Source organism: Meriones unguiculatus, chromosome 3 (genome assembly GCF_030254825.1).
Source record: "Meriones unguiculatus strain TT.TT164.6M chromosome 3, Bangor_MerUng_6.1, whole genome shotgun sequence".
NCBI classification, from domain to species: domain Eukaryota; kingdom Metazoa; phylum Chordata; class Mammalia; order Rodentia; family Muridae; genus Meriones; species Meriones unguiculatus.
This window is the reverse complement of record NC_083351.1, coordinates 112,813,490-112,835,222: the sequence shown is the minus strand read 5'-3', so window position 1 is coordinate 112,835,222 and position 21,733 is coordinate 112,813,490.

The following is a 21,733-nucleotide window of genomic DNA, read 5'->3' as shown; positions in this document are numbered from 1 at the left end:
AATATCTTGCGCTTTTTGCTAGGGATTCCTCTCACCTCAAAATGTTCTCTATTACTCAATGTAGAAGTCATGGTGATAGATGTAAACTGTCCATTGTTTGAAATCTGCTTCAATCTAATACTCTTCCATCCTCTTGGAACAGGCATTTAAAGTATCATATAAAATTTGATTTCACTGAGAAAGTGGAAGGAGTGAAAATACTTGTGTGCATGAGCCTACTTTCTTCTTTTTCCTGTTGTATTCCATTTGGGCCACCGCCCTATACTACATTACTCACCTTAAGTATTCACAGTTGATATCAACACCTCCTTTAGTCATTTACTTCAATAGAAATCCCTCTTCATTATGTTTATCATATCTTATAGGTCTATATAAGTGAGTATATACCATGTTTGTCTTTCTCCTTCTGGGATATTTCATTCAGAATGATCTTTTCTAGATCCCACCATTTGCCTGCAAATTTCATGATTTCTTATACTCCTAAAAAAGATAATCAAGAGAGCAGACATGGGCTAAGATGATCAATCCTTGTTTAGAAAGAGAGATGGGATGTGCATTGAACGTATGACAGGAGTCTACTGAGCGCATTTGAAAGACTCTAACTAACAGTGTTTTCAAAGCAAAGACTCATGACCAAACCTTTGGCAGAGTACAGGGAATCATAAGAAAGAAGGGGAGTTAGTTTGATGGGGAAAGGATAGGAGCTCCACAAGGACCAAATATATCTGGGCACAGGGTCTTTTCTGAGACTGACATTCAACCAAGGACCATGTATGGATATAACCTAGAACCTCTGCTCAGATGTAGCCTGTGGTAGCTCAGTAACCAATTGGTTTCACAAAGTGAGGGGAACAAGGATTATTTCTTTTTTTTTTAATTTTTCATCAATTACACTTTATTCATTCTGCATCCCCCCCATAAGCCCCTCCCTCCTCCCCTCCCAATCCCATCCTCCCTCCTCCCTCTGCTTGCATGCCACTCCCCAAGTCCACTAATAGGGGAGGTTCTCCTCTCCTTTCTGATCTTAGTCTGTCAGTTCACATCAAAAGTGGCTGCATTGTCCTCTACTATGGCCTGGTAAGGCTGCTCCCCCACAGAGGGAGGTGATCAAAGAGCAGGCCAATCAGATTATGTCAGAGGCAGTCCCTCTTCACATTACTATGTAACCAAATTGGACTCTGAACTGCCCTGGGCTACATCTGTACAGGGGTTCTGGGTTATCTCCATGAATAGTCCTTGGTTGGAGTATGAGTCTCTGGGAAACAGGAACTCAATGACTGGCTCTTTGGCCTCCCCACCCCCCAAGGGAGGAGCAGTCCTGTTAGGCCACAGAGGAGGGCTTTGCAGCCAGTCCTGAAGATACCTGATAAAACAAGATCAGATGAATGGGGAGGAGGTCCCCCCATCAGTGGACTTGGAAAGGAGCATGGTGGAGATGACTGGGAGGGAATGAGGGATCAGGACACGGCTGGGATACAGAGTTAATAAAATGTAACTGATAAGAAAAAAATAAAATTAAAAAAAAGAAACCCCTCTTCACTAACCTTTTAGACATTTCTCAATAAAATCTAATTGCTCATGACCATTGAACAATTTAGTAACTCTATAAAGTTAGTCAGAAATAGTCGAGAAATGAAGATTATAAAAAATTCTATAGAAAGAGAAATTACTGAGTCAATATCTAGTATTCAATGGAAAGTAAGGACATGTATGAAAGTCTAAGTTCTGATTTCAAGTCAAAGAGAAGAAAGATTCAGTTATTTTTGCAGAGTAATGGCATACACCTAAGCTCCAGCACTCAGGAGGCTAAAGCAGATAAATTCTGAATTTCAGAAAATTCTTTAATATATAGGAATATTCTATCTCACTGCAAAAGACCATTAGGGTTGTCATTACCATGATTAGAATACAATTTGGTCTGAGAATTTAGCCCAGTGGCAGAAAACATGTCTAAGGTATACAAATTCCTGAATTTGATCACCAGAACTACACATAGATAATAATAATAAATCCACAACCACTCCAAGAAAAACCCCAAATCCTTTTTCATTGTATTCATCATCACAAACTGAGCCCTTTCAGCAGTTCCAAAGCTACATATGGGGCTCCTTACTAGTTCAGCCTTCAAATGAGAAGGAAGAAAGCTGATCTGAAATCTCACCTGTAGGCTGAGATCCTGAACAAGGAATCAAATGACCTGAGGTAACCTACATGAACTTATAGCAACAAATCTGTATTGATTTAAACCACAAAACTGGGGAAAACTGACCCAGAGGGTCTGGCTACATTATTTTGCTCATGTATTGACTGGAATAAGCAGACTTACCTCCAAGAAAGTATGGAAGTTCTTCCAACCTCAGTTCATGTTCAAGGATGTTTGGTCCTAGCAAGAGTTTAAAATGCCCAGGACCATTTTGGCAGTTATAGAGGGCTTTGCCAGAACATTAAAAGTCTGAAAACAAAAAACAAACAAACAAACAAATAAACAAAAAACCAAAAAACAAAACTTAAGTTCTTCATCTTTGAAAACGGGTCTTCTGTCCTTACATTCATGTCATAAATCAAACGGCAACTTAATCTCACTGGCATTACATATATTCAACTCAGATAATGTTTAGAAGATACTTGAATTGTTATGTTGTGATATTTAATTCAAAGTCTTGGACATCCACTCTCGTTTTGAATCTGAGGTACCCCTTTAAAATGTGAACAAGGTGGATTAACTCCTGTAACTCAGTTCACTGGCAGTATCAGTAGTCTCCAATACTGCATGCAACTTTTATTAGAGTTCAGCAAATTAAATACAAAACATACACAAAAGCAGATTTGTAAATAGAGAGGTGAGGAGATCCTCTTACTTGCTATCTAAAAGTCAAACAACTTATCTCTAGTTAACAGAGAACTGATATTTTCTACAAATGAATGCATACATTTGTCTAAGTGATATTCATTCTTTTTCAGTAGATATTTTCTTGAACTCGGTGAATATTTCCCATTTACATGCAACCACATAAGGAACACAAGGTGCATCAGGCACCATTAATGTTCCTATTGACAAAGAAATCTTTAAAATGAGAACTATATTCTAGTTGAAGTGTAACATTAGAGTCCAACTATCATGGGAACAATTTTGATATAATTTTAACAGTTTTATAAATGATTCTTTTGATTTTGATTATTTAATTTAAAAATATTTTTTGATAGAAATTAGAATTATATGTTTACATAGGTTATCAATTTTCTAAGAAAAAAGAGTACATGATTTTTAAAGTTATTCTTACTGAGAAATTTCTTCTATAAAACTCAGGATTATTTTTTAAAGTAATCTGCTTGTCATTAACAGTGGAAGGGAAAATAAGATACTGTAAAATGATAAGGAGCTAAAAATTCAAACTACACACATTACAAAATAAGGTAAAATGAAATTAGTAATTCAGTTTGCATTAGCAAATAAAGCTGAATGTTTTTGTAATTATTAGATTTAATCTGTGTGGAAATATTTTGTTCCTCACAAGGTTCATGTAAATGCTAATTCAGTTGTAAAATTGATGCTTTACTTTTTAAATGAAAACATTACATGAAATAGCATCCTTTACATTTATGACAAAGATTAGATGTTGATTCTGAAATATTTTTTCTATCTTTCATCTATCTATCTATCTAATGTCTGGGGGACTCCTGTTATGCATGCTGAAACCAAATTCAGAGCAGCAAGTGACAGAAGAGACATCTTTGCCACCCTTGTATTTATTGTCTAAATCTGGTGTAATGACAGAACCTCAACTTAAAGAAATTATCTTTTGTTTGTTTGTTTGTTTTTTGTTTTTCTTTTTCCATGACAGGGTTTCTCTGTGTAGCCCTGGCAGTCCTGAACTAACTTTGTGAACCAGGTTGACCTCAAACACACAGAGATCTGCCTGACTTTGCCTCCCTGAGTGCTGTAATTTAAGAAATGCACCGCCATATCCAGCTGAAATCATCATTATTTCTCCTCATCTTCTTGCAATGTATAAACTAAACTAATGTATAGTTATTCTGAATTGTCATTTAAGAAAGCTGCGTTCGCTCTCTCCCTTCCTCCTGCCTCTCCTTCTCCCCCCCCCCTGCTTTTCTGAGGTCACATCCTGCAGTATTTAATTATCCACAAAAAGTAATCTAACAAATCTTTCATCCATTGAAGTGCCTATTAAATTTAGCGTGTGCTTCACGTTGCTTCTAAGAAAACTGTGCTGTTGGCATTTTTCCCTATTCTCTGCTTTTTCTCCCATTCATTGAAAATATATTCTTTTCTCATACAATATATCCAGATTATAATTTCCCTCCCTCTACTCCTCCCAGATCTTCCCCATCTTCTTTCCCTTCCAGATCTCTTCCTCTTTGTCTGTTATTAGAAGAGAACAGTTTCTGTTGGTCTTCTCATGAGTCTCCTGTCTCCTCTGGATCCTTCACAAGGCTCCCAGCGCTCTGCTCAATCTTTGACTGTGAGTCTCAGCATCCTTTGCTTGTTGGAGCCACTCTGCAGACACCTATGCTGCTAGGCTTCCATCTGCAAGCATAGCAAAGTGTCCTTGTTAGTGTCAGGGGTTGGCTCTCCACCATTGGGTGCATCTCAGGTTGGTCCAGGGTTTGGTTGGACATTACTTCCATGTCTGCTCTACCTTTACCCTTGCACATCTATAACACAGCTTATAGGCAGGGTACATTTTGGGTCTAGCTGACGTGGGCCTGGAGAGGCCTGCGGAAACTAAAACACCAACCAAGGACCATTCATGGACTGGATCTAGGCCCCCTACACATATATTTCCTAGGGAAACTTGCTCTTCTTGGGGGTACCCTAATCAGGGGAACAGGGGCTGTTCTGACATGCTCTATTGTATGCTTTTCACTCACTTCCCCCTGCTGGGGCTGCCTTGCCAGACCACTGTGGAGAAGGATGTGCTCAGTCCTGATATGACTTGAAGCGCTGAGGAGGATTACTGCCATGCCCTCCCCCCACTTTCCTAAGGGGTAAGGGAGGAGGCAGGGTTAAGAGACAGGGAGAGTGGGACCAGAAGGATGGGGATTACGATTGAGACGTAAAATGAACAACTAAATAAACAAAAGTTAAAAGAAAATAACAGGTTCGTAAGAGTTCACCACCAAACATGACAAAATAAAATATAATAAGATGAAGTAATTTTTTTTCCTTACATGATCCAAGTAAATTCTAATTCAATTATAAAACAGACGGCTTGTTTCACAAACAAAAGCATTACATGAAATCACATGGTTTACATTTATTCCAAAGATAAGGTATTGTTTATGACTCATTTTAAATAAATAATTTTAAATAAGTCAGTCAAAGTTTGGTAACTAGTGCTTATAATTCTGGGCCTGAGGAAGGCCTGGCAAAAGGATTATAAGTTCAAGGTAAACTTGAGCAATGAGATGAGTATTATCAAATAAATTAAATACAAAAAATAGATTGAAAAGTTTGATTTAATAAAATATTAGATTATTGTGTGTGAATCCATCTAAGATTTTTAACAATACAATCAATTATGTGATACAGTATATTTAAAACATTAGTAACATTTCAATAAAACTGACAAACACATGGTGTCTTGTAAAATTTTAGAATTGTGGATCAAAATAATTTTCTCTTTACTCAGATTTGTAAATGCAGAAATAAACCAACACAAAATAAAACAAATAACTAGATCAAATTATCTCATCTGTTCAAAATTATTTGTACACGTATGAGACAAACCTTTACTACAAGTTAGTCACAGAATTGTTGAAGCTTAGACTTTAGTACTTTTTTTATCTGTTTGTGAACACTTTGAAGAAAACCTTAGATATCTCTGAAGAGAACTTCAGAGGCAACATGTAGATTATATGACATATGACATTCTAATATTACCTTAAACCCCAAAGAGAATTTCTGTGACGACCAATGGTGGGAAACTTGCTGTGTCGGTGTTTTCTACCCATGTTCAAAAATAATGGAACCACTGCATTGCCATTAGTCCTATCTTTGGAGGGAATTGTCAGGCCCTACTTTTTAAAGACTTTTCAGAATGAAAATTCTGTTAAATCAACGTGTATAATGCAAGCCATAAACTCTGTTGATTCTTCCACTGTTATGAAGACATACTATAGCCTTTCATTGCCTTAATTTATTGGGAACTCTGAGAATTCTCCCTAAGTTGCATTTCTGATATCCTATAAGAAAGAGAAAAACTTGTTGCTCTTCTATTTACTTCAGCAATACTATTTTTTTTAGGAGTTAGGTTATATTTATCTGTCTCCCTTTGGTACTCAGCTTAATTTATACTTCTACAGTACTTTTCACTTTATGCCATATTTCATATAGAACTCCTAAGCTTTTATTTCATCTTCATGTACTTCCTGCCAATTGCCTTCTCTGCTTTATTTCATAGTAACATTTTTAGGATCACTGCCATTGTGATTTCTAAAGAAATAACTTTCAGGACTGTATATCAGTAGTGTGGCTTCTTTGATTTTGTTTTTCAAGTCAGCAAAAGAGAATGGAACTCATATTTCAGACCTGGTTTCTACTTTGCAAAATTGAAAAAGATAGAGAGTAATGAACATATTTAATAAAAATTTCTAATAATTAGAGCCAAATATTATTTGTAGTACCTATATTAAAATATGTTTATTTATTTGTATTTACCTGTTTATTTTATTTGTAGAACATATATTTTAAATATATGTTCATTTAATCACTGATTATATGACTCTGGAGAAAAATTTTTATTTATATAGTCCCCAACTACGTGTTCATAGCTCATAACTTTAATTATGTAACTAAGATTTGATAATTCTCTCAAATGCATCCCAGATAAGGGTTCTTTATAACCTTTTAAACTAATGCATGCACACACACAGACAGACAATGCATGACTATTTGCTGGTCATTCTCTATGACTGCCTGTCTTTTCAATGATGAGTGGTAGTCTACACCTACCAAGTTATTTTTATTTATATAGTTGTTGAAGTCTAAATATATTCTGGAGAAATGAAAACTATGCATCTGAGATTTTAAATTTTGATCTATATAGACAGACATTAAAGGAGAATTAAAATCATTACTTCAGTCTCTGTAAGTTCATGTGAGCTTTGATCAGTTGATCAAAACGTCCTGTTTCTCTTGGTGTTCTCCATGACCTCTGGCTCTCACACTCTTTCTGCCTTCACTTCCAAGGTCTTCCCTGAGCTCTCAAGAGAGAGATTTGTTTTAGACATCTCATTTAGAGCTGTGTGTTCTAAGGCCTCCTTCTCTCTGCATAATGTCTGACTGTGTGTCTCTGTATCTGATTCCATCTGCAGCAGGAGGAGACTTTGTTTTTGGTGACTGACTAAACCACTAATCCATGAATGTAGTGCAGTATTACTAGGAGTCATTTTATTGTTACATCTAGTTTCTCGTTCATGTTTGCCAAAGCAGTATTAGGGATGGGCTCCATTTCATGGGCCTTAATCCAATCGGACATTGTTGGCTACTTCTACGAGTCCTGTGCCACTGTGGTCCTTGCACTTGTTACAGGCAGGGCAGATTGTAGGTCAAAGCTTTTGTGGCTGGGTTTGTATTTATGTTTCTCTTATGGTGGCCTGAAAAGTACCATCCCACACCAGACACTGGAATTTAGGGGTGATGATTCCATATAGGAACCAGCTTGGCCTCTCCATGTTCAATGTGTTGCGTAGTTGTCATACTCAGCAGCTGTGCCAAACTGTCAGTGTAAGCAGAGCAACCATTGCCTTAGCAAGATCCTGTGTTTATTAATTTATAGTTACAAATTAATATATTCAGAGAACATTTTTTCCAGATAAATACACCATGGTTAGAGCCATAATGTTCATATTCATGATTTGTATCACATATATAGTGATTCATAAAATAAGCATACGATTTACTAAAATGATCACACAGAAAAAAAAACATGGTTACATAGCTGTGAATTGAGAGATATGTGGAAAAGAAATACAAGTAAGTACCTTGAGAATTTAATATACTTGACTGTATAATTTAAGTGAGTTTTCTTCAGGCCAGTAGATCACAATTTAGTACATACCACTCCAAATGATTATGGAATTTTGTTGCACTACCCAATTTTATGACTCAATGGGTCAGATAATGCCTAGTGAATAAGGTTTAGGTTGAGATGTATTTGTGCACTTGGCTCTACATCATTATGTGTTCAAAACCCAACAAACAGTCATATCAGTGTCCTTCTCATCCTAAAAGGCTACTTCGTCATTTCCCTATTGAGTTTACTAGAACAATCATATAACCCTTATAAATGAAAAGAACTGTTAAAGAATAATTTTTGTATATTTTTAAGCCATAATTGATGTAGTGAATTGTACTGAAGGCTTTATTATAATTTAATATATATTATATATGATACCTTAATATATTTAATTGAATATAATTTAAATAATAATTTGCCTGTGAATCCCACTCAGAAAATGCTGACATAGAAGGTTTCTTAAAATATAGTCTCAAGCAATATTGATATGTATTAAAAATATTACATCCATGATAGTTCAGTGTCCAAGTGGGTTACATAGTAATAGGAAGAGGGACTGCCTCTGACATAATCTGATTGGCCTGCTCTTACATCACCTCCCTCTAAGGGGGGAGCAGCCTTACCAGGCCACAGAAGATGACAATGCAACCACTCCTGAGGTGATCTGATAGACTAAGATCAGAAGGAAGGAGAAGAGGGCCTCCCCTATCAGTGGACTTGGGGAGGGGCATGTATGAGGTAGGGGGAGAGAGGGTGGGATTGGGAGGGGAGGAGGGAGGAGCTTATGGGGGAATACAAAATAAATAAAGTGTAATTAATAGTAAAAAAAATATTACATCCATGAATCTAAAAGTATTTTTAATTACTGGGCTTTCTTTATGATGTTGGTCTCTATTTTTTTTCTGAAATTTTATTTCACATTCCTGATAACATATTGTCTTAACATGTTTGACATATTTGCTTTAGTTGTTGATTATGAACTCGAGCTACGAAATCTCCATGAAAACCTAAATTTCTCAGTGAAACAAGAAAATGTGTGTAATAGAAATGCTCAACATAGTAGGGAGCCAAAATTTCAGAATAAAAAACATAATACTTTACATTTATTCCTCAATATAATTTTCTACAGAGGCTAAATAGGAAGCATTAAGTTAACCTGATGGAAGGACATGTCTGCACTCTCTTTCTATTTCTTTGAGTGTGGAAACATGGAAACACCATCTGTAATCTGTATTCAGTTCTTGGTTTCACTTTATTATTTGTTAAAGAATAAAAATTCCAAGCCCTTCCACTCTTCCCTTTTCCTGTAATTACTGTTCCATAATTTTCATGCTGATGCAGTAGTTATGGCAACAGTTTCACAGGGGGGAAGGCAGTTGCAGAGGGACGAGATCCAATGATAGCTGTGGCTATATTAAGGTAGAGAACTCTGCAGGCAAATTCTGATAACCATTGTCTCTTACTGGTTTATGTCTTCTCAGCTGCAAATATGGCATGCGTCTTTTCCCAACAATGATCAATGGAGCTCCTTTGAGTGCCTCATCACAAAATACCTATTTCAAACTTGCTTACAACATGAATAAAACTGTAATTAATAAAAAATAAATACATTTTAAAAGAGAACACTGTAGGGAAGATGTGGATAAAGAATATATTTTTTTTCTGAGCTTTTGAGTTTAGAAATATATTTTCACATGTACTTCTAGCTCTTCAGCTCCTCAAACTTTCAATAGAAAATTCTGTGATTACTCTAAAAGACAACAGTTTTGAAGTCCATTCTTTCACCCATTTAGGCTAACCATTAATACTACTTGAAAAGCATTTGAACTAATTAAGGCCAGTTATCCTAAGAAGCCCACCTTAGTCTGGCATTTTATGTACATCACACTACCTCTATGATGTAAGCCTCTTCAGTCTCTAGTCAGAAAAATATAAAACTTATAGTGCCTTCAACTAATGTCACATAACTTCAAATTACGATCTTGTATTTCCCATGCATAATTTTTCTTTCACTGTGTTTATGGATATGACACCATAAGCCTCAGTGAGACAGGCGTGGAGGAAGTTATTTTTCATTTGAGAACACATCTTGTTTGTAAAACATCCCTTTTATTGGAGGAAATTGTTCTCTTCAGAGTAAAGGGAAAAGTCTGTTTATTTATTTAATTTTTATTTTATTAATTACACTTTATTCACTTTGTATCCCCCCTTAAGTCCCTCCCTCCTCCCCTCCAGATCCCACAATCCCTTCTCCTTCTTCACTCATGTCCCTGGCCAATTCCACTGATAGGAGAGGTCCTCCTCTCCTTCCTTCTGATCTTAGTCTATCAGATATCATCAGGAGTGGCTGCATTGAAATCTTCTGTGGCCTGGTAAGGCTACTCCACCCTCAGGGGGAAGTGATCAAAGAGCAGGCCAATCAGATTATGTCAGAGGCAGTCCCTCTTCCCATTACTATGTAACCCATTTGGACACTAAAGTGCCATGGGCTACATCTGTGCAGGGGTGCTAGGTTATCTTCATGCATGGTACTTGGTTGAAGTATGAGTTTCTGGGAGGACCCCTGTGTTCAAATTTCTGGTTCTGTTGCTCTCCTTGTGGAGTTCCTGTCCTCTCCAGATGTTACTATTTCCCACTTCTTACATAAGATTCCATGCACACTTCCCAACAGTGGGCCATAAGTCTTAGCATCTGCTTTGATAGTCTGCAGGGCAGAGCCTTTTAGAGGCCCTCTCTGGCAGGTTTCCAGCCTGTTTCCTTCCTCTGATGGCCTTCCTCTTTGACTTTTGGGACGGGGATTGAGCAATTTAGTCAGGGTCCTCTCTCTTGATTAGTTTCTTTAGATATACAGATTTCAGTAGGTTCATCCTATATTACATGTTTATATGAGTGAGTATATACCGTGTGTGTCTTTCTCCTTCTAGGACAGCTCACTCAGGATTATCCTTTCCAGGTCCTACTATTTACCTGCAAAATTCATGGTTTCCTTATTTTTCATTGCTGAGTAATATTCCATTGTGTAGATGTATCACAATTTCTGCATTCATTCTTCAGTTGAGGGGCATCTGGGCTGTTTCCAGCTTCTGGCTATTACAAATAAAGCTGCTACCAACATGGTTGAGCAAATGGCCTTACTATGTATTTGAGCCTTTTTTGGACATATGCCTAGAAGTGGTATGGCTGGATCTTGAGGAAACGCTATTCCTAGTTGTATGAGAGCACCATATTGATTTCCAGAGTGGCTGTACAAGTTTACATTCCCACCAGCAGTGGAGGAGGGTTCCCCTTTCTCCACAGCCTCTCCAGCATGTGTTGTCACTTGAGTTTTTTTTATCTTGGACATTCTGATGGGTGTAAGGTGAAATCTCAGGGTAGTTTTGATTTGCATTTCCCTAATGGCTAATGACATTGAACCCACAAACTTATGGACACCTGATCTTTGACAAAGATCCCAAAACCATACAATGGAAAAAAGATAGCATCATCAACAAACTGTGCTGGTCTAACTGGATGTCTACATGTAGAAAAATGCAAATAGATCCATACTTATCACCTTGCACAATACTAAAGTCCAAGTGGATCAAAGACCTCAACATAAAACCCTACACATTAGATTGGCTAGAAAAAAAATTGAGGAAAACCCTAGAACTCATTGGTACAGGAGACAACTTCCTGAACAGAACACCAACAGCACAGGCTCTAAGAGCAACAATCAATAAATGGGACCTCATGAAAATGAAAGTTTCTGTAAAGCAAAGGACACCATCATCAAAACAACATGACTGCCTACAGATTGGGAAAGAATCTTCACCAACCTTTTATCTGACAGAGGGCTAATATCTAGTATATATAAAGAACTAAAGAAGCTGAAATTCAGAAAACCAAGTAATCCAATTTAAAAAAAAATGGGGAACAGGGCTAAACAGAGAATTCTCTGTAGAGGAATATCGAATGGCAGAGAAACACTTAAAGAAAAGTTTGTTCATTAAGGAATCTCAGAGATATAAGGCTACTCTTTATATGCCAATTCATGAGAGTGTCCCAAATGCATATATCCCTGTTTAAGAAATTTTGTCAGATGCTTAAATTTTGTATAAAACATCTACACTGTTGAATTTGTTTAGTAATTATTTTTAATGTAGCAGTGGTATCTGTGTTAAAAGCTGTATTCCTGTCTTAATATTTGTGAATGATGAAAGGATGTCTCAGGATCTCTGAAGAGAATTAGTTTTGCTGTGTGACCTTCTAGGAAAATTGATAAGAATACAGCGACCTATCTCATATCTTTTTTTTGATTTATTTTTATTTTATTTTATTTTTTATTAATTACAATTTATTCACTTTGTATACCAGCTGTAGCCCCATCTAATCCCCTCCAAATACCCCCTTCCCTCCCTTTTCTCCTTCCTTGACCTTCCCCCAGTCCACTGTTTGGGAAGGTCCTCCATCTGATGCTAGCCTATCAGGTTTCATCAGGACTGGCAGCATTGTCTTTCTCTGTGGTCTGGTAAAGCTGCATCCCCTCCCAGGGGGAGGTGAACAAAGAACCATACACTGAGTTCATGTCAGAGACAGTCCCTGTGCCCATTGCTAAGAAACTCACTTGGAGACTGAGATGACATGGGCTATATCTGTGTACTGGTTCTAGGTTGTCTCCATGCATGGTTCTTGGATGGAGTATTAGTCAGAAAGAAGACCCCTGTGTCCAGATGTTTAGGTCCTGATGCTCTTCTTATGGAGCTGCTGTCTTCTCCAGGTCTTTTATCCCCCCTCTTCTTTCATAAGATTTCTTGCACTCTGCCTGAGTTTGGCTATGAGTCTCAGCATCTACTTTGATACCCTGGTAGAGTCTTTCAGAGGCCTTCTGTGGTAGTCTCCTGTCCTCTTCTGTGTTTTCTTCCTCTTCTGATGTCTATCCTTTTTGTTTTTTTGAATGAGGATTGAACATCTTTTTTTTTAACTTTTTTTTATAATTTTATTTTTCTCATTAGTTACATTTTTTAAATTCGGTATCCAAGCTGTATCCCTCATTCCCTCCCCAATTCCCCCCTCCCTCCCTCATCTCCTCCCTGCCCCTTTCCAAGTCCACTTATAGGGGAGGACCTCCTCCCCTTTCATATGACTCCCTTTTGTCAAGTATTTTCAGGACTGGCTGCAAAGTCCTCCTCTGTGGCCTAACAGTACTGCACCTCCCTTGGGAGGTGGGGAGGTCAAGGAGCCAGTCATTGAGTTCCTGTTAGAAATAGTCTTTGTTCCCCTTAATATGGGAAACCAATTGTTTACTGAGCTATCACTGGTCACATCCGAGCAGAGGTTCTAGGTTTTATCTTCTCATGGACTTTGGTTGAGTGTCCATCTCAGAAAAGACCCTGTGCCCAGATACGTTTGGTCCTTGTGGAGCTCCTATCCTTTCCACATCAAACTCCCCTTCTTTTATATGATTCCCTGCACTCTGCCGAAGGTTTGGTTATGAGTCTTAGTATCTACTTTGGAGCACTGCTAGGTAGAGTCTTCCAGATGCTTTCTGCGGTAGACTCCTGTCATACGTTCAATGCATATCCCATTTGTCTTTCTAAATGAGGATAGATCATCATACCCTGTGTCCGCTTTCTTGATTATCTTCTTTAGGTGTATAGATTTCATTATGTTTATGATATCTTGTAGGTCTATATAAGTGAGTATATTCCATGTTTGTCTTTCTCCTTCTGGGATACTTCACTAAGAATGATCTTTTCTAGATCCCACCATTTGCCTCCAAATTTCATGATTTCCTCTTTTTTGATTGATTCCATTGTGTAAAAATACCACAATTTCTGTATCCATTCCTCCATTGATGGACATCTGGGTTATTTCCAGGTTCTGGCTATTACAAATAAAGCTGCTACAAACATGGTTGAGCAAATGTCCTTCTTGTGTACTTGAGCAAATTTTGGGTATATGCCTAGCAGTGGTATAGCTGGGTCTTGAGGAAGCACTATTCCTAATTGTCTTAGAAAGTGCCAGATTGACTTCCAAAGTGGTTGTACCAGTTACATTCCCACCAGCAATGGAGGAGGGTTCCCCTTTCTCCACAACCTCTCCAGCATATGTTGTCATTTGTGTTTTTCATCTTGGCCATTCTGATGGGTGTAAGGTGAAATCTTAGGGTCGTTTTGATTTGCATTTCCCTAATGGCTAATCACGTTGAGCATTTAAGTGTTTCTCTGCCATTCTATATTCCTCTACAGAGAATTCTCTGTTTAGCTCCGTTCCCCATTTTTTAATTGGATTACTTGGTTTGCTGTTTTTCAGCTTCTTTAGTTCTTTATATATACTGGATATGAGTCCTTTGTCAGATAAAGGATTGGTGAAGATTCTTTCCCAATCTGTAGGCAGTCGTTTTGTTTATCCTATATTATATGTCTAGTATCCACTTATAAGTGAGTATATGTCATGTGTCTCTTTCTGCTTCTGGGATACCTCACTAAGGATGATCTTTTCTAGTTCCCACCATTTGCCTGAAATTTTCATGATTACTTTGTTTTTAATTACTGAGTAGTATTCCATTCTGTAAACGTACCTCAATTTCTGCATCCATTCCTCAGCAGAGGGACATTGGGATATTTCCAGATTCTGTCTATTATGAATAAAGCTGCTACAAACATGGTTGAGCAAATGTCCATGTTGTATACTAGTGTATCTTTTCGATATATGCCTAAGAGTGGTATAGCTGGATCATGAGGTAGCACTATCCCTAATTACCTAAGAAAGAGCCAGATTGATTTCCAAAGCAGTTGTAAAAGTTTACATTCCCTCCAGCGATGGAGAAGGGTTCCCCTTTCTCCACCCTTTCTCCGAAATATTTTTGTCACTTGAGTTTTTGATCTTAGCCATTCTGATAAGTGTAAAGTGAAATCTTAGGGTCATTTTAATTTTCATTTCCCTGATGACCAAGGAGGTTGTGCATTTCTTTAAGTGTTTCTCTGCCATTCAATATTTCTTTTTTTTTATTTTTCAATGCACTTTATTCAGGAACCTTGAACAATCATCTGACCCTGGGTAAAGCCAGCCCACAGCTTAAATAGCCTCTGGGTAGCCAACCCAGGCATGCCACATGGGCAATGCAGATAGGTCCACATACATGGAAGCAAGCCAGATCCTCAGCCTTAGCCAAATGTGGAATTGTTCGTGACAGAGAGCACTCACCATCGGGACTTTAGTTCCTTATGTATTCTGGATATTAGCGCTCTGTCAGATGTAGGGTTGGTGAAGATCCTTTCCCAGTCTGTAGGCTGTCGTTTTGTTCTGATGACAATGTCCTTTGCTTTTTAGTTTCATGACATCCTTTTTATTGATTGTTGCTCTTAGAGCCTGTGCTGTTGTTGTTCTGTTCAGGAAGTTGTCTCCTGTGCCAATGAGTTCTAGTCTCTCCTACTTTTTCTTCTAACAGATTTAGCATGTCTGATTTTATGTTGATGTCTTGACCTGTCTCATTTCAAATGTGAAAAAAACATGCAGGATTTAGTAGGAAGCCACATCATCATTATTAAGTTTCGAAAATGAACTTTTAAGATTTAATTTTTTTTAATTATGTAACACTTAGATTCTTTAATAATTATAGAGAAATGAGATCAATGGTTTTGTTTTCAACACCAAATTAGGAATCTTTCAGGAACAAACTATTTTTTTCTATAGTTAATGTCAACATTAATTTTTCCCACACACATTTTCATACTTATAATTTTTCACATTTGTTTTTATGTTGGTAGTGGTGGTGATGGTGTTGTTTTACCGGTGGTGTATATTTGTATTTATTTTCTGTATATTTTATATGGATGTGTAGACAAATATTTGCTCATATGCTTGTTTATACAGTAACAAATTTAGACAAGAGACTGAGCTCAGCTGAATTCCTCTACAACTTCACCACTATCACTTTGAAACAGTTTCTCACTGCATCTCAAGCTCATCATTTTTTTAGACAGTAATCTCTCAAATTGTATCTGGCTTCTGTAACTGGAGAACTCCCCTCAGTTCCAAATTCAATCATTTGCATTTCTGATTTTTTTTCATAGTTTGTTAATACTAGGTCTCAATGCACAGCCTAGTCTTATCTCAAACTTATGATGAATGTAGTGTCTGAGCTGGGACTATCCAAGTAAGACAACAGTTTTTACTAGTATTTTTTATTAAGTAATAATGAACTTTTTTTTTTTTTTCAATGCAGTTTATTCAGGAACATTGAACAATCCTCGGACCCCGGGGAAAGCCAGCCCACAGCTTAAATAGCCTCTGGGTAGCCAACCCAGGCGTGCCACGGGGGCAATGCAGATAGGTCCACATACATGGAAGCAAGCCAGATCCTCGGCCTTAGACAAATGTGGAGTTGTTCGTGACAGAGAGCACTCACCATCGGGAAGGTGGAAGGCGGAAATCAGCTCCATCTTTAAGGCATAGCATTCCGCAGCTCTCTACAGTTCCCCCTTTTTGTTTTAGACGCATCAGGCAAGAGTAGAGGTCTGATCTCTGATATTAGAAATAAATTGGGACTTTGTACAGATGTTCATTTAGGTGTCATCCACCCAAAGAGCATCAGACCCTTTTGAACTGCACTTTAAGGATAGCTAAAACTGTAAAGATTTAGGGATTTCTCACGCCCAGTGAACCAGAGAAAATCATGGAAGGACAAGGGGCAAAACCGGGCCATAGACCCATTGTTTTAGTAATGAAATGATAAGTTCTAAATACTGCAATTTCTGTAAAGGTCATGCTCATTGCTGTGCTAAACAGAGTACAGTGAGTACAATTAAAGAAACAAAGTTGTAAGTTAATGGTTTATTTTAATCAAGAAAAGAGATCACTATAATGAGAAGTAACAGTCCAATGCAGGGTCTTTAAAACACTAATTAAAGGAAAAAAAAACAATTTACAGCAGAATGAAATTGAATATGAAGGCAATTTAAATTTGAAAACTAACTGGAGAAATGAGTAGAGGAAAAAACTTTTGAAGGGCTGGGAAGCCAGGTATGGTGGTACATGTCTTCTATCCAATAACTTGGGAGCATGGTGTAGGATATTATAAAGCTTGAGACAAGCCTGCAATGTACCTGAAGCTCTGTCTCAAGAAGAAAAATGTTCTTGTTGAGTTGGGAATCATGGGGGTAGTTTTATAACAAAAATATGTAAGCACAGATGAAAACTTTGAAAGAGTAAGCTTTTCTTTGTGTGATAAAAATCTCATGTTCTCCCTATATTCGTCACTTCCTGATGTTCTAATCATAAAGTCAGAAAAAAGTTCTTCCGTATTATATGTGGAAAATGGATTATATCTCATTCAAAAGTTTATAGCTCTCAGCACTGAAATGGGTTCCATTGTAATAATGATAATTTTTTTAAGTATAGAAACTTTAAATGGGAGTGTTTTTATTTCCAGACTTATAATGTATGAACCTGCAAACAAATGAGAAAATATAAAACAGTGATTCTGTCATTGGTTACTGTCAAGAGAGCATTTTGCAAGTAATAAATTCCAGGAAAGCCTACTCTGCAACTTGTCAAATTTTGTAAATCATTATTTCCCTGAAAAATAATAAAAGGGTATTGAAAATACAAAACAGGAAAGCATATTTTAGCAATATAAATGCAGAAATAAATTGTGGTTTGCTATTTGAAGTAAATAAAATGTACATTGATCATAGCTATAACATGTTTTTAGTTCAATGACATCTAGACAAACTTTCTAAATATGACTGCCATTGATCTAGACAAATCAAACCAATATAAATCATGACTAAATATAATCATTTATGCTTAGCAATGATTAAATGCTTTTGAGTTGTGATTTATTTTGTTTATATATTTAGAACTTTTACTTTGCAATCATATGATGATGTGAATCTTAGAAGGATAGTTTGCTATCTTCTTTTTGCCAAGAGAAAATGTAAAATGATTTACAGTTTATTTACTTTGTATCCTAGTTGTTGCCCCCTCCCTCATCCCTTCCCAATCACACTGTCCCTCCCTCATCTCTGTCCATGGCCCTCCTCAAGTCCACTGATAGGGGAGGTCCTCCTCTCCTTCCCTCTGACCCTAGCTTATCAGGAGCCTACCACAGTGGGCCTCTGAAAGACTCTGCCCAGTATTAAAACAGATGCTGACACTCATAGTCAAACTTTGGGCAGAGTGCAGGGAATCTAATGAAAGAAGGGGGAGATAGAAAGACCTGGAGGGGACAGGTGCATCACAAGGAGAGTAACAGAACCAGAAAATCTGGGCAAAGGGGTCTTTTATGAGACATACTCCAACCAAGGACCATGCATGAAAATAACCTAGAACTTCTGCACAGATGTAGCCCATGGCAGCTCAGTGTCCAAGTGGGGGCTCTAGTAAGGGAATCAGGGACTGTCTCTGACATAAACTAAGTGTCCTGCTCTTTGATCACCTCCCCCTGAGGGAGGGGGCAGCCTTATTTCATTTATTTTGTTTTGCAAGAATAACTAAGTATATTCAACTATATGTTTATAAACAGTAGTTGCAAGCAACTTATGTACCTGGTAAATTTATCTGCATATATGTAAGTGATTACATATATAATAAAGTAGTTACTGCTTAAGAATTAGAATGAACTGTTCCTCGGAAGACTGCCTTCATAGTGATCCAATATACCGGGTTTAGTGAATTGCTACAGTATACAGACACAAAGAAGCTAAGTGACAAGGAGGGCCAAAAGAAAGTTCCTTGAATCTCACTCAAGAGGATATAGAATAGACAGTGAAGTGGATTAAAAGAGGGAGCTAGTTAGGACATGATATGGGAATGTAAACAAGGGTGAGGATCAGAAGAACAGAATGGGTGTTGAGAGGACTGGGAGAGGGAGTTGAAACCAATGGGGAAGGTGTGTCTCTGAGACAAAAGGGAGACCTGCCACAGGGCAGGTTACAGAGAGGAAATGGGAGTGACTCTAGCAGAGACTCATAGAAGCAGGGAACATGGAGACTGAAGGTCTCCTTTTAGCCAAGCTGGATTCCTAGTAGGGGTGGGGGGAGAACACCAACCAATTTACAAAGCCTTTGACCCAAAATTGACCCTGTATACAAGGAGTGCAGGGATAAAGAGGGAGCAGAGACTGAGGGAATATCCAGTCACTGACTGGCCCAATCTGAGACCCACCCCATAGTAGAGAGCCAACTCTGACACTATTAATGATACTCTGCCTGCTTGCAGACAACAGCCTAGCAAAACTATTATTTGAGAGGCTCCACCGAGCAGCATAGAGGAACAGATGCTGAGTATTATGGCCAAACATGGGACAGAGCTAAGGGAGCCTTGTGGAAGTGGGCATGGAAGGACAGAAGGACTCTGGGGGAACAAGAACTCCACTAGAGAGTCAACTAACCTATGCCCATGGGAGCTTACAAAGACTAAAGCACCAACCAAAGAGCATGTATGGTCTAGATCTAGTCCTCCTACATATATGTAACTAAGGTGTATCTTGGTCTTCACCCCTCTCAAGTGGGATGGGTGCTTTTTCTGATATGAACTTTGTTGCCTGCTATTGGATCAAGTACCCCTATCAGGGCTGCCTTGCCTGGCCTCAGCAGAAGAGGTTGCATCCAGTCCAGATGAGATTTGAAGTGCTGAGGTGGGTTGATGTAGGAGAGGGGGATTCCCCTTTTCTGCGAAGAAGGAGAGGTGGGAAAGGGGGAAGAGGGTGGAAGAGTGGGACCAGTAGGAGAGGAGAGAGAGGGCTGCAGTCAGGATGTAAAGTGAATAAATACATAAACATAATTTAAAGATAACAATAAAAGTAAATTGCATAAATTTTCAACCTCTTTTAGTGTCTCACAAGGACTTCAAGTTATGCTGACTATAACAAAGAGTGGTCAGCTCTAATCTTAAGTATTATATTATATTGCAATTATTTCATGGTAACATTGCTTAGGTACAGTGTTATTTATTGTGGTAGAATTATATATTTTATTATGGAATATTACATTTGAGAATTATTTATTTGATAAACTTTAAATAAGATTATTACATGCTATTTATTGTTTTAAGAGAAACTGAATTTATACTTTGGAAATTTAATAGATCTTATACCCATGTGCTTCTTAGGGTTACTATTGCTGTAATGAAACACAATGACTAAAAGCAAATTGGAATGGAAAGGATTTATTTCATTTGGCGTTCCATCTAATAGTTCATCACTAAAAGCACAGAAAACAGAAACTCAAGCAGGACAGGAACCTAGAGGCAAGAGCCGATGCAGAAGGCATGGAGTAGTGCTGCTTACTATCATGTTCCCTCTGGTTTGTTCAGCCTGCTTTCTTATAAAACCCAGAGTTGGCCCACCCACAATGAGCAGAGCTTTCCCACATCAATCACTAATTAAGTAAATTCCCTATAGGCTTGTCTACAACCCAGTCTTATGGAGGCATCTTTTCAACTGAGGTTCTCTTCATTCTGATGACTCAAGCATGTGTCAAGCTGACATAAATCTATCAAGAAGAACCCATTTCTTGGCTTTATAAGTGAACATTTTTAAAATTTAGATTATAATTTTCTAGGAGTATTGACAAAACTTATGAAAGAAGTGAGTTGTTTTGACCCTTGTAGGAATGTATGAAGCAGTTAGTTTATATTACTCAGAATATTTTCAAAGAATGGAAATTGAACAAAGTTGTGTTTGTGATGATCCCTTGCTCAATGAAAAGGACTTCTATGTATTTGAAATGCGTTTTGCTCTTCTAGTTGCTACCTTTATTTCATTCATAAGACAGTCCTCTATGCCTAGACATGATCTAAAAAATGTTTTGGTGTTGTCTCATTGCTAGTTGGTTGCAATAACGAGCTGATGACCAATGTCTGGGGCAGAAAGTACAAGAGCAGAATTTCCAGGTAGAGAGTGACACAGGGAGATGAAAGCAGACATAGGAAGACTAAGAGGAATGTGGAAAGGAATAGATGGACCAGAGCAGAGGTAAAGAACTAGCCATGTGGCAGGGACAGTGCAGATTAAGTTTAGAATCCAGCTGAGAGACTGCTCCAGGAAAAGGCCTTAAGCTTCATTTTACATAGAATCCTTATGTCTTCTTATTAACTGTTGGTGAGTCCAAGAAATTCTTGTTATATATTGTACCCAACATGGGACTCAAAGCCACAACTCTGGGATAAAGAGTCCTGTGATCTACTGGCTGATTGATACCTATTCAGAATTTCAAGTTTCTCAAGAAGTTAAACAGCAACAAATCAAGTAATCAAATTAAAAAATGGGGTACAGAGCAAAACAGAGAATTCTCGATAGAGGAATATCGGATGGCAGAGAAACACTTAAAGAAATGCTCAACCTCATTAGCCATTAGGGAAATGCAAATCAAAACGACCCTGATATTTCACCTTACACCCATGAGAATGGCCAAGATGAAGAACTCAAGTGACAACACATGCTGGAGAGGTTGTGGAGAAAGGGGAACCCTCCCCCACTGTTGGTGGGAATGTAAACTTGTACAACCACTCTGGAAATCAATCTGGCGCTTTCTCAGACAATTAGGAATAGTGCTTCCTCAAGACCCAGCTATACCACTGCTAGGTATATACTCAAAGTTTGCTCAAGTACACAACAAGGACATTTGCTCAACCATGTTTGTAGCAGCTTTATTCGTAATAGCCAGAACCTGGAAACAACCCAGATGTCCATCAATGGAGGAATGGATACA